Source organism: Taudactylus pleione, unplaced genomic scaffold, assembly GCF_031769625.1.
Source record: "Taudactylus pleione unplaced genomic scaffold, aTauple2 ptg000006l, whole genome shotgun sequence".
Classification (NCBI taxonomy): Eukaryota; Metazoa; Chordata; class Amphibia; order Anura; family Myobatrachidae; genus Taudactylus; species Taudactylus pleione.
The window spans coordinates 22793159-22807157 of NW_028284409.1; the positions used below are offsets into that span (position 1 = coordinate 22793159).

General features: G+C 36.8%; 2 pseudogenes; one reads left to right on the plus strand and one right to left on the minus strand.

Moving 5' to 3' along the window:
* Positions 1-952: 952 nt before the first annotated feature.
* Positions 953-1071, minus strand: LOC148543133 (5S ribosomal RNA; annotated as a pseudogene).
* A 5349-nt stretch (positions 1072-6420) lies between these two features.
* On the plus strand, positions 6421-6539 carry LOC148543134 (5S ribosomal RNA; annotated as a pseudogene).
* Positions 6540-13999: the final 7460 nt, after the last annotated feature.

Sequence of the window (13999 nt, forward strand, 5' to 3'; positions counted from 1 at the left end):
TGATAGCCACCTAGCGTCACATCACTTCTGCCCTTACTTTCCATGTGACACGGTACTTCCGCCCTCTTCTGAGTGTGTGGTGTGAATCGTCATTTCCGCCTCCGCTGACTCCGTCCTCGTCAAGCGCTACACGACCTCGCTCGTTCTTCCGGATGGGCTGAAGGGTCCACCCACTCCCCGACCACGTGCACATCGCGTCATGCATCACTGCTTCATAGATCATCTCTTGCTTCATCTTCCACTGACTGGCGGCATCCATCTTGGTACTCCAAGAGATGTCTCTAATCGCGGCCATCTTGTAGCTCCCGTTAATTGCCATCTTTGTACTCCCATATATACTTAATTTCTATGATCCTGGAAGTAGCAATTGGATTATTTTCCTATATAATACAATGGAAACACCGTTAATATAAACATATATTGCAAGCTATATATTGTGCAATCTGTGAAATAGATTTGTTAAAAGGTCACAATTTCCCACATCTGCTCCGAATCTAAGTCCAATTATTGACCTCTCTACCTGTAAATATCGCATATATCTTTGTGTGATAAATAAATAAATAATTGTGGATAATTATAGATTTTCATAATGTTTGCTGGTTCAGTTCATACTTAAAACACTTTAATAAATAATATATAATAAAAGTCTCCTTTGGTCATTTTTGCATATATTTCTTGGAAAACGAAAGGGAGATGTATGTATATATATATATAGTCTTTTTCCGGCTGTGTGATCAAATGGTTCTTATATGAATCTTAAGGTGTGGAACCAATATTGCTTCATTCTTAAAATTCTTGCGTCCATCTTCAAGTTGTGAATCGGAGATGGTTCCTATATAGGTCTTAAGATATGGAACCTATACTGCTTCATTCTTGGAATTCTTGCATCCATCTTCAAGTTGTAAATCAGTAATTTCTTCTTAAGGGGTTCATGCCTATATTGTCACATCAAGAACTACCGTACCTAGTCTTCCCTGGAGGTCTCCCATCCAAGTACTAACCAAGCCCAATGGTGCTTAGCTTCCAAGATCAGACGAGATTGGGCGTTCTAACCCAGGTATGACGGTAGGTAAATTAGGACATAGCATGAATCACCCTAATATACTTTCTTCATCTTCATTAGAGAAAAGGAGCTATCTCATAATTGTCATTGAATCCTCTAGGAATCATAGTGTCCAGTTCAAAGATCCAGAACATCTCACGTTTGGATAATTTGTTCGCAAGGTCTCCTCCTCTATCTCCCAACTCCACATGTTCTATTGCTTTGAATGTTAATTCATCTGGGTCCGATCTATGGTGTGAAATAAAATGTCTTGACACCATATGAGTCTCCACCTTGTTTTTAATGTTTCTAATGTGCTCTTGTATGCGAAGTTTCAAGGGTCTTTTGGTCTTACCAACATATTTTGTTCCACATGAACATTCCAAGAGGTAGATGACTGATGTTGAGTTGCAATTAAGGTGTTGTTTGATTTTGTATTCCTTACTATTTGTAGAGTTACTGAAGGTCTTTCTCTGCTGGTGTAAAAATTTACATATATTGCACTTGCCACATTTGTAACTCCCTGGACAGTTATGTATGATGTTGGATTTTGGGGCATTAATATCTCTTAGCATATTAGGTGCTAGAGAGTCTTTTAGGTTCCTTGCCTTTCTAAAAACAATGGGGGGTCTGGGTGGTAAAATTTCCTTTAGAACTGGATCCATTAAGAGGATCTTCCAATGTTTGTTAAGAGAATTCTTAATATCTCTCTCCTGTGAATTATATGTTGTAATAAATGGAATGATGTTCTTCTTTGTCTCTTCTGAGTTTTTATACTCCAGTAACTTATTCCTCTCTATGGTATCCATTCTGTCTTTTGCTTCCAATAATAACTTCGAAGGATATTCTTTTTCTAAGAATCGATTGGTATATATTTGAATTTGTTCATTGCATGTCTGTGTTTCACTGCAGTTTCTTTTTATCCTGTGAAATTGTGAGTACGGAATGTTTTCCTTCCATCTTCTTAGGTGTCCGCTTTTGAAATGGAGATAACTATTAGTGTCGACTTCTTTTATGAAATTCTTTGTGATTATCTTATTTTCTTCTCCAATTAGAACTAGATCCAGGAATTCAATCGTACTCTTATTAATTTTTGACGTGAATTTCAGATTCATATTATTGGCTGAAATATGATTTAAAAACAAATAAAAATCTTCTTCCGACCCTTCCCATATTATCAGAATGTCGTCTATGTAGCTCTTAAAAAATATAATATTATCACCAAATGGATTATTTTCATAGACGTAATTCTTTTCCCAACATCCCATAAAAAGATTGGCAAAGCATGGGGCCAACGTCGTCCCCATAGCAGTGCCACAAATTTGCCGCTAAAACTGATGTAAAAATTTAAAATAATTATGATCCAGGATAAAAGACATTAAGTCACATAAAAATTCCTTGTGTAAAGTGCTGATTGTTGGGTCCCCTTCAAGAAATTCTCTACAAGCATTAATCCCTTTACAATATTCAATGCATGTGTATAAAGATTGAACATCAATTGTGACCCATGAGTATGTTCCTTTCCATTCCATCCCTTCTAAAATTTGTAATAAATTAGTAGTGTCTTTTAAGTATGATTCCAGTTCTTTCACATATTTGCATAAAAAAATATCCACATATTGAGACTGGTGTGAGGTTAGCGAATCTATCCCTGCTATGATGGGTCTTCCTGGGGGATTTTCCAAAGACTTGTGAATTTTTGGCAAGAAATAAAATATGGGGGTAGTGGGATTAGTCTGTAGGAGATACTGAAACTCCTCCTTGGTTAAAATGCCATTGTGTAATCCATATACTAATAATCTCCTTAGTTCATCCAAGTAATTCTCCAAGGGGTCACAATCAAGTAATGTGTATGAATCAGTATCACCTAATAGTCTATAAGATTCCTTGATGTATTGAGATCTATCCATAATGACTAATCCCCCCTCCTTTGTCAGCTTGTTTGATGACTATGTCATTATTCTTCTGTAGATTTTTTAGAGCTTCTTTCTCTTTCTTCTTTAGGTTCTGTTTAGTATTGTGTTTAAGATTTCCTTCACATAAATCTTTTTTCACTAGGTCATAGAAGACATTGAGATGATTCCCTTTAGATTCCAGTGGATAATATTTTGATTTACCCTTTAGTCCTGATTTGGAAGCAGGATCCTGAAAATTCTTAATAACTGCGTCATCTTTTCTTATGAAGTGTCTCTTTAATGTCAGATTTCTTATAAATTTATTGAGATCAATAAAGGTTTGAAACTTGTTCATATTATTTGATGGAGCGAATGTCAACCCTTTATTCAATAATGACACTTCATATTTAGACAAAGTATGTTTCGATAGGTTGAAGATCCCTCTTTCTTTGGGGTCTACATCAGGTTCCTCCTTTTGTAGTTTCTTCCTCCTGCCTCCTTGTACGCCTCTTCGTCTCTTATTCTTCTTTTCATGGGTGATGCCAACTTTGTGGTTTCCCTGAAGAAGGTTTTTCTTGGATTCATTAAGTTCTGGTCCGGGCCTGGGGATAAAAAATGATCAGAGTCGCTGTTTGAGTCAAATCTCTGGAGTGTCGAAAACCGATTCTTAGTATGGTGTGTTTTATAGTTAGAATGTTCATTGATAACATCGTCTCTTAGACTTGGTTTTCTTCTAGATGGAACTGTTTTCCAAGTAGTTCTTTCTTGTCTTGGATTATATGTTGATTGTTGTCCCACAGATTTATTGAATCTGCTCCAATTTTTGACTTTGTTGGAGTCATAATCTTGTTTGTCCCTAATAAATTTTTTCTCTTTCCCTTTCATGACATCCTCTTCAATTCTGTCAAGTTTACGTAGTAAAACTTTGTCATTGATTTTATATTCCTCACTGTCCTTAAATTTCTCCATATGTGTTTCCTTTTGTTTTATCTCAATTTCCAATTCTGACAATATATTTCTCTTCTCCATGATGATTAATTTCATCAAATCTATGGAGCAATTATACAGAATTTTGTCCCATTTTTCCATAAATTCTGATTTATCCAAACCAAAGGTTGGATTTTTTAACAGTCTCAGACCTCTTGGGATTCTGTTGACTGATATATAGTGTTCTAGACCCTTAATGTCCCACCATGCCTTAATCTCCTTAGTGAGAGATTTTTCTATCTCCCAAAACAGGTTGTCCAAATTTTCTGTTGGAATACTCTCCTGTATTAAAACATGGTCCTCATTGAAGATTTTTTGGCATAAATCGCTTCTTTTATTTAGGCGTTCATTATTTCTATACATCTTTGTGTGTTTGACTAAATGGGACTCCCCCAAAAGGCTGCTGTATTCGATAACCAAAATTTATGTGTAACAGAAGACTGCAGCGCCAATTGTGTATGAGTCCCTATATATAATATTGTCTCAAATGTGTGTCCTTTATCTCACACTAAAGGGTTTTTTGTGAGACCGTTATCATGCACCCCCCAATAACATATGGGTGTCAGCTCAACCAGCAGAAGGTGTAACAGTGGTGGTCTGTTACATATACAAACAATCAAAAAATACCAGAGCTGGCATGGAGCGCCTATTGTGCTTATATAACTTATTGAAAAATAAATAAATAAAACTAATACCAAACCTGTGATTTTGTGTAATACAATGCTAATACAAGGGTGGCAGTATTTAAACTACCATCATCATCCAATATATATAAACTTGTTAGTGTGTGATCTTTAGAAATAATCAGTACAACTAAAGTGCCAATGCAAAAAGATCCTATTGGGAATCCATAGGTAATTAGTGACAATAATATATAAAGGAAAATGTGACTTAATAAAAGTGAGAAAAATTCATTTTTTAAAAGGCATAAATTATTTTTAATCAGACACAACAATAATATCCTCCTACATGAAGGATAAAAGACGTAAAACACATAAAACCATGGATAAAATTATGTATATATAGAAAAATATAGCTGTGAATTTATCAGAATAAATATGGATAAAAAATCGTTTCTTATCTGATAAAAACGGCAAGTTCATGAAATGGGAAGAGAATAAGAGCCACCGCCAACGCGTTTCGTCCGTATCCTGGACTTCTTCAAGGGATATTCTGGCTCCTGTGGGGTATCTCATATTTATACCCCTTCTAATAAGGACAAACAAGGATTGACAAGTCTCCTTTGTGACATCACTTCCGGTTTTCTTAATAATACTTGTCCATTGGAACGGAATAATTATATATATTTATAATAGATTGTCTCCTTTATTAATGCATTAGTTGATTAAAAGTCCGTTTCTTAAATATAAGTTATTTAATAGTGCATTGCTCCTTTTGATAGCCACCTAGCGTCACATCACTTCAGCCCTTACTTTCCATGTGACACGGTACTTCCGCCCTCTTCTGAGTGTGTGGTGTGAATCGTCATTTCCGCCTCCGCTGACTCTGTCCTCGTCAAGTGCTACATGACTTCGCTCGTTCTTCCGGATGGGCTGAAGGGTCCACCCACTCCCCGACCACGTCCACATCGCGTCATGCGTCACTGCTTCATAGATCATCTCTAGCTTCATCTTCCACTGACTGGCGGCATCCATCTTGGTACTCCAAGAGCTGTCTCTAATTGCGGCCATCTTGTAGCTCCCGTTAATTGCCATCTTTGTACTCCCATATATACTTAATTTCTATGATCCTGGAAGTAGCAATTGGATTATTTTCCTATATAATACAATGGAAACACTGTTAATATAAACATATATTGCAAGCTATATATTGTGCAATCTGTGAAATAGATTTGTTAAAAGGTCACAATTTCCCACATCTGCTCCGAATCTAAGTACAATTATTGACCTCTCTACCTGTAAATATTGCATATATCTTTGTGTGATAAATAAATAAATAATTGTGGATAATTATAGATTTTCATAATGTTTGCTGGTTCAGTTCATACTTAAAACACTTTAATAAATAATATATAATAAAAGTCTCCTTTGGTCATTTTTGCATATATTTCTTGGAAATAGTAAGGAATACAAAATCAAACAACACTTTAATTGCAACTCAACATCAGTCATCTACCTCTTGGAATGTTCATGTGGAACAAAATATGTTGGTAAGACCAAAAGACCCTTGAAACTTCGCATACAAGAGCACATTAGAAACATTAAAAACAAGGTGGAGACTCATATGGTGTCAAGACATTTTATTTCACACCATAGATCGGACCCAGACGAATTAACATTCAAAGCAATAGAACATGTGGAATTGGGAGATAGAGGAGGAGACCTTGCGAACAAATTATCCAAACGTGAGATGTTCTGGATCTTTGAACTGGACACTATGATTCCTAGAGGATTCAATGACAATTATGAGATAGCTCCTTTTCTCTAATGAAGATGAAGAAAGGATATTAGGGTGATTCATGCTATGTCCTAATTTACCTACCGTCATACCTGGGTTAGAACGCCCAATCTCGTCTGATCTTGGAAGCTAAGCACCATTGGGCTTGGTTAGTACTTGGATGGGAGACCTCCAGGGAAGACTAGGTATGGTAGTTCTTGATGTGACAATATAGGCATGAACCCCTTAAGAAGAAATTACTGATTTACAACTTGAAGATGGATACAAGAATTCCAAGAATGAAGCAGTATAGGTTCCATATCTTAAGACCTATATAGGAACCATCTCCGATTCACAACTTGAAGATGGACGCAAGAATTTTAAGAATGAAGCAATATTGGTTCCACACCTTAAGATTCATATAAGAACCATTTGATCACACAGCCGGAAAAAGACTATATATATATATATATATATACATACATCTCCCTTTCGTTTTCCAAGAAATATATGCAAAAATGACCAAAGGAGACTTTTATTATATATTATTTATTAAAGTGTTTTAAGTATGAACTGAACCAGCAAACATTATGAAAATCTATAATTATCCACAATTATTTATTTATTTATCACACAAAGATATATGCGATATTTACAGGTAGAGAGGTCAATAATTGGACTTAGATTCGGAGCAGATGTGGGAAATTGTGACCTTTTAACAAATCTATTTCACAGATTGCACAATATATAGCTTGCAATATATGTTTATATTAACGGTGTTTCCATTGTATTATATAGGAAAATAATCCAATTGCTACTTCCAGGATCATAGAAATTAAGTATATATGGGAGTACAAAGATGGCAATTAACGGGAGCTACAAGATGGCCGTGATTAGAGACATCTCTTGGAGTACCAAGATGGAAGCCGCCAGTCAGTGGAAGATGAAGCTAGAGATGATCTATGAAGCAGTGACGCATGACGCGATGTGCACATGGTCGGGGAGTGGGTGGACCCTTCAGCCCATCCGGAAGAACGAGCGAGGTCGTGTAGTGCTTGACGAGGATGGAGTCAGCGGAGGCGGAAATGACGATTCACACCACACACTCAGAAGAGGGCGGAAGTACCGTGTCACATGGAAAGTAAGGGCGGAAGTGATGTGACGCTAGGTGGCTATCAAAAGGAGCGATGCACTATTAAATAACTTATATTTAAGAAACGGACTTTTAATCAACTAATGCATTAATAAAGGAGACAATCTATTATAAATATAAATAATTATTCCGTTCCAATGGACAAGTATTATTAAGAAAACCGGAAGTGATGTCACAAAGGAGACTTGTCAATCCTTGTTTGTCCTTATTAGAAGGGGTATAAATATGAGATACCCCACAGGAGCCAGAATATCCCTTGAAGAAGTCCAGGATACGGACGAAATGCGTTGGCGGTGGCTCTTATTCTCTTCCCATTTCATGAACTTGCCGTTTTTATCAGATAAGAAACGATTTTTTATCCATATTTATTCTGATAAATTCACAGCTATATTTTTCTATATATACATAATTTTATCCATGGTTTTATGTGTTTTACGTCTTTTATCCTTCATGTAGGAGGATATTATTGTTGTGTCTGATTAAAAATAATTTATGCCTTTTAAAAAATGAATTTTTCTCACTTTTATTAAGTCACATTTTACTTTATATATTATTGTCACTAATTACCTATGGATTCCCAATAGGATCTTTTTGCATTGGCACTTTAGTTGTACTGATTATTTCTAAAGATCACACACTAACAAGTTTATATATATTGGATGATGATGGTAGTTTAAATACTGCCACCCTTGTATTAGCATTGTATTGCACAAAATCACAGGTTTGGTATTAGTTTTATTTATTTATTTTTCAATAAGTTATATAAGCACAATAGGCGCTCCATGCCAGCTCTGGTATTTTATGATATGAATACATACAATAATATCAGGATGCACGTAAATAACTATCTATCAGTGATCCAAGGGTACCATATAGCGTCCACATAGATAATCCAAACATAGCTGAGAAGGACATAATAAAAATAACAAAAAACAATTAAAGAAAACAATTCAAAGATAGCATTTCATTTAGTCCCAGTGGATGCACAGTCTGCAAAGTGTGGATCCAATAGGCTTCTTTTTGGAGCAAAATACGGTCCCTATCTCCACCTCTCAGGTTGGGGGGCACCCAATCTATCATTTTGTATTTGATAGTGGAAACACTATGATGAAAGTCCTTAAAGTGTTTAGCCACGGGCTGGTCTGATCCTCTTCCTTCAATAGCTGCTCTAATGTTAGAGCGGTGTAATGCCATCCTCTCTTTGAATTGACGAGACGTTTTGCCCACATACAGCATGCCACACGGACACCTAACAATATACACTACAAACTTGCTAGAGCATGTCAAAGGATATTTAATGAGGAACTTTTTACCCGATCTAGGGTGATAGAATGCGTTGGCGGTTTCTAAAAAACTGCATGTCGTACAGCCGATACATTTGTAATTTCCAGCTGGACGAGTCAAGAAATGAGAAGTAGGTGTCTTAGTGAACTGACTTACATCATTATGTACCACAATGTCCTTGATATTCCTTCCTCTTTTACAGGAGGTTAAAATGGAAGCACCTTGAAGGGCAGGTAATTTAGGGTCATTGGTAACTATAGGCCAGATCTCATTAGCTGAACGAATAAACTGTCTACTGGCTGTAGAGAATTGTTGGGTCCAAACCACTTTATTGGACCTATCCCTCGCTCCACGCGGAGTCAATGCCTGTTTTCTAGAGATAGCCAAAACTTTATCCTTTGCTCTTTTCAATGTTTGGTAGTGGTATCCGCGTTTTAAGAATTTCCGTGCCATGTTATCAATATGTAGTATAGCATCACTTCTATCACTACAGATTCTCCAAATTCTGAGAAATTGAGAGAAAGGAAGTCCTAATTTTAAAAATGAAGGATGATGGCTGCTGGCTTGCAAAGTGGTATTACGATCTGTGGGTTTGTAGAACATAGTAGTTTGTAGTTCATATGAATCACTTTGATTAATGGTAACATCCAAGTAATGGACTGAACTGTAGCTGTACTCGAAAGTAAATTTAATAGCATGCTGTTTGTTGTTAAGGTCAGTCATCAACTGCAAAAATTGTTCCAAAGAACCTGACCACAGGAAAAAGATGTCATCTATATATCTAGAGTAACCCTTGATATACTGGACAATATTGGAGTCTAACAAAAAGAAATCCTCTTCAACCCCAAACATATAAATATTAGCGGAACTCGGAGCTATGCAAGAGCCCATAGCACATCCAGTTTGTTGAGCGTATATCTTGTTATCAAAGAGGAAATAATTCCTAGTCAGGGTATGTTCAAGCAGAGTCGTAAAAAATCCAGGATCCGGTCCAGTATAATCAGGATGGTTAGTAATGAAATCTTTTGAGGCTTGAATACCATAATTCTGTGGTATACTTGTGTACAAACTGCACACATCAATTATACACATCAGGTGTCGAGTAGGTAAAGGTGATATATTTTGCAATCTCATAATAAACGCAGTGGTATCTTTGAGGTACGACTGTTTGGAGCTGAGTAAGGGCTGTAAATAAAAATCCAGGAATTTGGAGATCCCATAGTATAGTGAATCTCTTGCAGCTATAATCGGTCTGCCAGGAGGAGAACTAGCGTCTTTGTGTAGTTTCGGGATTGTATAAAAGGTTGGAATCTTAGGTGACTCTTGTTTAAGAGCGTCCCGGATGATAGGAGAGATAACCTTATTAGCAGTCGCTTGGTCTAATAATTCAAAAAGTTCTGCTTTGAAGATATGAGTAGGATCTTCTAACAACAATTGATAGACAGTTTCGTCTGATAATTGTCAGTAACATTCTTGTTTGTATTTAGTCAAATCTTGTACAACTATTCCGCCCCCTTTATCAGCAGGGCGGATGACAATGTCCTTGTAAGTGCCCAATTGTTGTAATGCTTGGGTCTCCTTCCGTGCCAAATTCTGATGAATAGATAAATCCGTAGGAGCATACTTGGATATAACATGGTCCATGTGACTGATAAAGCATTTAATGCTCAAATTAGTGGATTGTGGGATAAAAGTAGATTTCTTATACACTGGAGCCAGCGATAAGGTATTTTCTGTAGTACCAAAGAATTCCTTCAGTTTTAATCTCCTGTCAAATTTAAAGAGGTCTATTTTGTTCTGGAAAGTATTCGCAGAACAGGTGGGAACAAATGATAACCCTTTGTTTAAAACATTGATCTCATCTACAGTTAAAGACCTGGCAGACAGATTGAAGACTAAGTCTTCCTTGGGTGTGTCTTTTTTTGCCTTCCTCGCCCATTCACCACCACGCCTGGTGCAGGTTCTCTGGTTAAATCTAGGGTGGCACGGGTCGCCACCCCTAAAGGGGGCTTCTGACTTGAGGAAGAGGTAGCTGTATTTGCACATTCTGTGTCGCTGGAAGAAATGGTTCCCCCAGAGTGATCAGTTTCCAGTGGAAATCTCTTTTGTCTTCTAAATTTGGGGCGTCTATCCCGGGTTTGACCTCTATTATATGCCCAGCTATACACCTTAAATTCAGCGTAATCCCGCGTCACAGATTTTTTAAATTGTATTAAATCAGTGCGGTATTTCTCAATTTGTAAGGTTAATTTATTCAGCCAATCTTGCGACGTATCTGACTTAATTTTGGTCAAATGTGCCTATTCAAAAGCAGAGATTTTTTCTTTAGCTAAAGTTAGCTCTCTCCGTGATTCTTCAATTACTAACAGAATTAAATCGAAGGAGCATTTATTGAGGACAGCGGCCCATCTGCGACAAAACTCTGTGTTATATCGACCAATTGTGGGAATGTTTCTGATACGAAACCCACGAGGGATTTTTTTTATCCCTGTAGTAATCAGATAATGAAATACCGTGTAGCAGATAGTCGACTTCTCGTTTCTTCAGACGTGTTAACTGCGCTATTAATTGTTCTGTAGAATCTTCACCAGTGTCCAGTAGGTTAGATTCAAATAGGATGTTATCCGCCTCAGTGTCCGTCAAAGATAACACTTCTCCCAGAGGTAAGCAAATGTTGGTGAAGCCTGTAGTTTCCTCCGTAGTTGTCATCACGGTGAAAAAAGTGAAAATATAATAATAAAGTCCCAATCTTTCTATATATATATATATATATATATATATATATATATATATATATATACTGCTGCCTCCTTTTTTCTAATTGTTTACCCTTTGTATATGTTCTTTTCATTGCCTTCTTGTGTTTTCCCTTCTTTTCTCTCCTTCCTCTTTTACACTTTTCCCACTGTCTCTGCTATTCTTTTCCCTTCTATTCTTTCTTCATTTCTTCTATCTTTCCCTTTTCCTCTTCCCTTTTCTCTACCGTTCCTTTATTTACACCATCAGATGCTGCTATGCATACAGCTATTTGTTCTTTTTGAGTTATTGTTTTTAGCATGTAACATCTATGCTCAGCTATTTCCATTTATAATTTTTTTTGAACCAGGACGGCCAGCCGCTTCGACAACTAGGGACACGCAGTGTGACGAAGTCATCATTGCGGGACTCCGGCTGCGACACGGGGAGTCTCGGGCGGCGTCCGTTTCACTTCTCTAGGTGGGCTTCTCCCTTTATAAGGTAAGCGGTCTTTTTCTATTCTTCGTTCTTTTACCTTGACAAAAGTGAGCCTCGGAACTTCGGTGTGATGTGTCACATTAAAGCATCTTCAAAAGTCTCCAAGTGCCGCTGGTTTGTTCTACATATATATATATATATATATATATATATATATATATGCTATTTAATGTTTAGGTATAGAAATGAAAAAAGCTCCAAAATGTATGTACTCATTAAGGCCTTCTGGTGTATATACTCCAAAATATGAAAATACTTTGTATCACCTTTGTGAATATAATAAAATGCCTAGCAGCTGGGGTGAGTTGTTTTTTTCCTTTCATTTATTTCAGTATTACAAATATTGTAATGTCCTAGGATTATTGGGTTAAGAGGTTTACTTGCCATTCCAATATGAGCCGTATTCAATATGAGCCGAGCCGCGATACTTTTTTGCGGCCCCGACTTTCCGCCTATTTCGTCTGTTCTGCAGGCAGAAAAGTATCGCGGCCGTCCCTGCTTTACCCTGTATTCAATATGGAAGTATGCGAAAACGGGACCCGGCGAAACTGAAACAGGCAGAAAGTACTGTCAGTTTTGGGGAAATCAGCCTGACACTCCCCAAAAGATGCTCTGACATAGGGGTTACATATGGTACCCCCCGATTTGGCTTCCTGAAGGTATTTGGTTTTTGAAACGGGCTCAATAGCTGCTAAATAGCGTTATTCTATACGTGATCCAGAATAGTAATTAGTTGTTTTTTTTCCAGAAAATAAGTTAACCCAGCAAATTTGGGGTACTTGAAAATGGGGGTCAGCATATTTAAAAGTTGCTAAAGTGAAGTTGAAAAAAATCATGAAAAATCCACCTATTGCAAACATCTGCAATCCAAAAAACACTTGGGGCATACTTGGGGACCCCCCAGAGTCAAGTTCGCTAGTTTTTAAGTTTGTACCCCCAAAATTTTTTTTTTCGCCACCCTTTTTCAAAGTCATTTTTTGGGGTGTCCTTAACTATTTTTTTAAAAAATGTTGACACAGATTACCTTTGGGGGACTGTCTGAAGGCTGCATGGGGGTTCCAGCAACGTTGCACCCCAAAACCCCAATTCTGCACTTTTTTCCGCCTCCCATTCATAGGCGAAACTTTTCCGCCTATTACATTGCATTGACTTTCCACCTAGGTGGAAAGTCTTTCAAATTGAATACAGGGTAAAAATCAAACAGGCGAAAATGACGTCATTGGCGAATAGTTTCCACCAAAACCACGCGGAAACAGACTTTTCGCCTCAAATTGAATACGGCCCATAGTATTTATGGCATGAACATTAATGTAATATACTTCACCTTTAGAATTATAGTTAATGAAGTCTACAATTGAAAAAGTCTTATCAACTTTGTCTGGTACTGTATTTCAGTCATTTTAAGCATGTATGGATACACACTACATGTTCCACATTTATAGAATCCTATAGCAACTGGAGATTTTTTCTTCTTCTTCTTGTGAAAAATACACAAAACAATTGTCTATATGGCTCTGCTACATAGACAAAGTGTTTAATATCTGCCCTAAGCAATTATTGGGGCTTTTATTAAAATATTTAATTATAATTTATTGTATGAATCCCAGAAGAGGAATACTATGTCATTTTGGCCATAAACTCATTATTTAACAGTTTACTTTTTCAGTTTTAGTTTTTAACAATTTATTCTTTCATTTTGACTTTTCACATCACTTTGGGTTTTATATTCGCAATTTGAACCTTAACAATAATAGTTTTGTTTTATGTGTCCCTCTGTTACAAATATGTGCCCCACTATGAGAATAGGTACTCTGATTCTGTCATATTATAAACATATAAGAAAACCTTCTGTAATTTAAACTATTATTGGGAGAAAATCTGGTCTTTTTTTTCAATTTGGGGATAACAGCTTCTTATGTTTTCTAAATTTTTATGGAGTTACAGTAATATATTTTACCCTTGACCTACTACAGTATGTCTGAAAACTGCCCTGGCACAGACAATGTA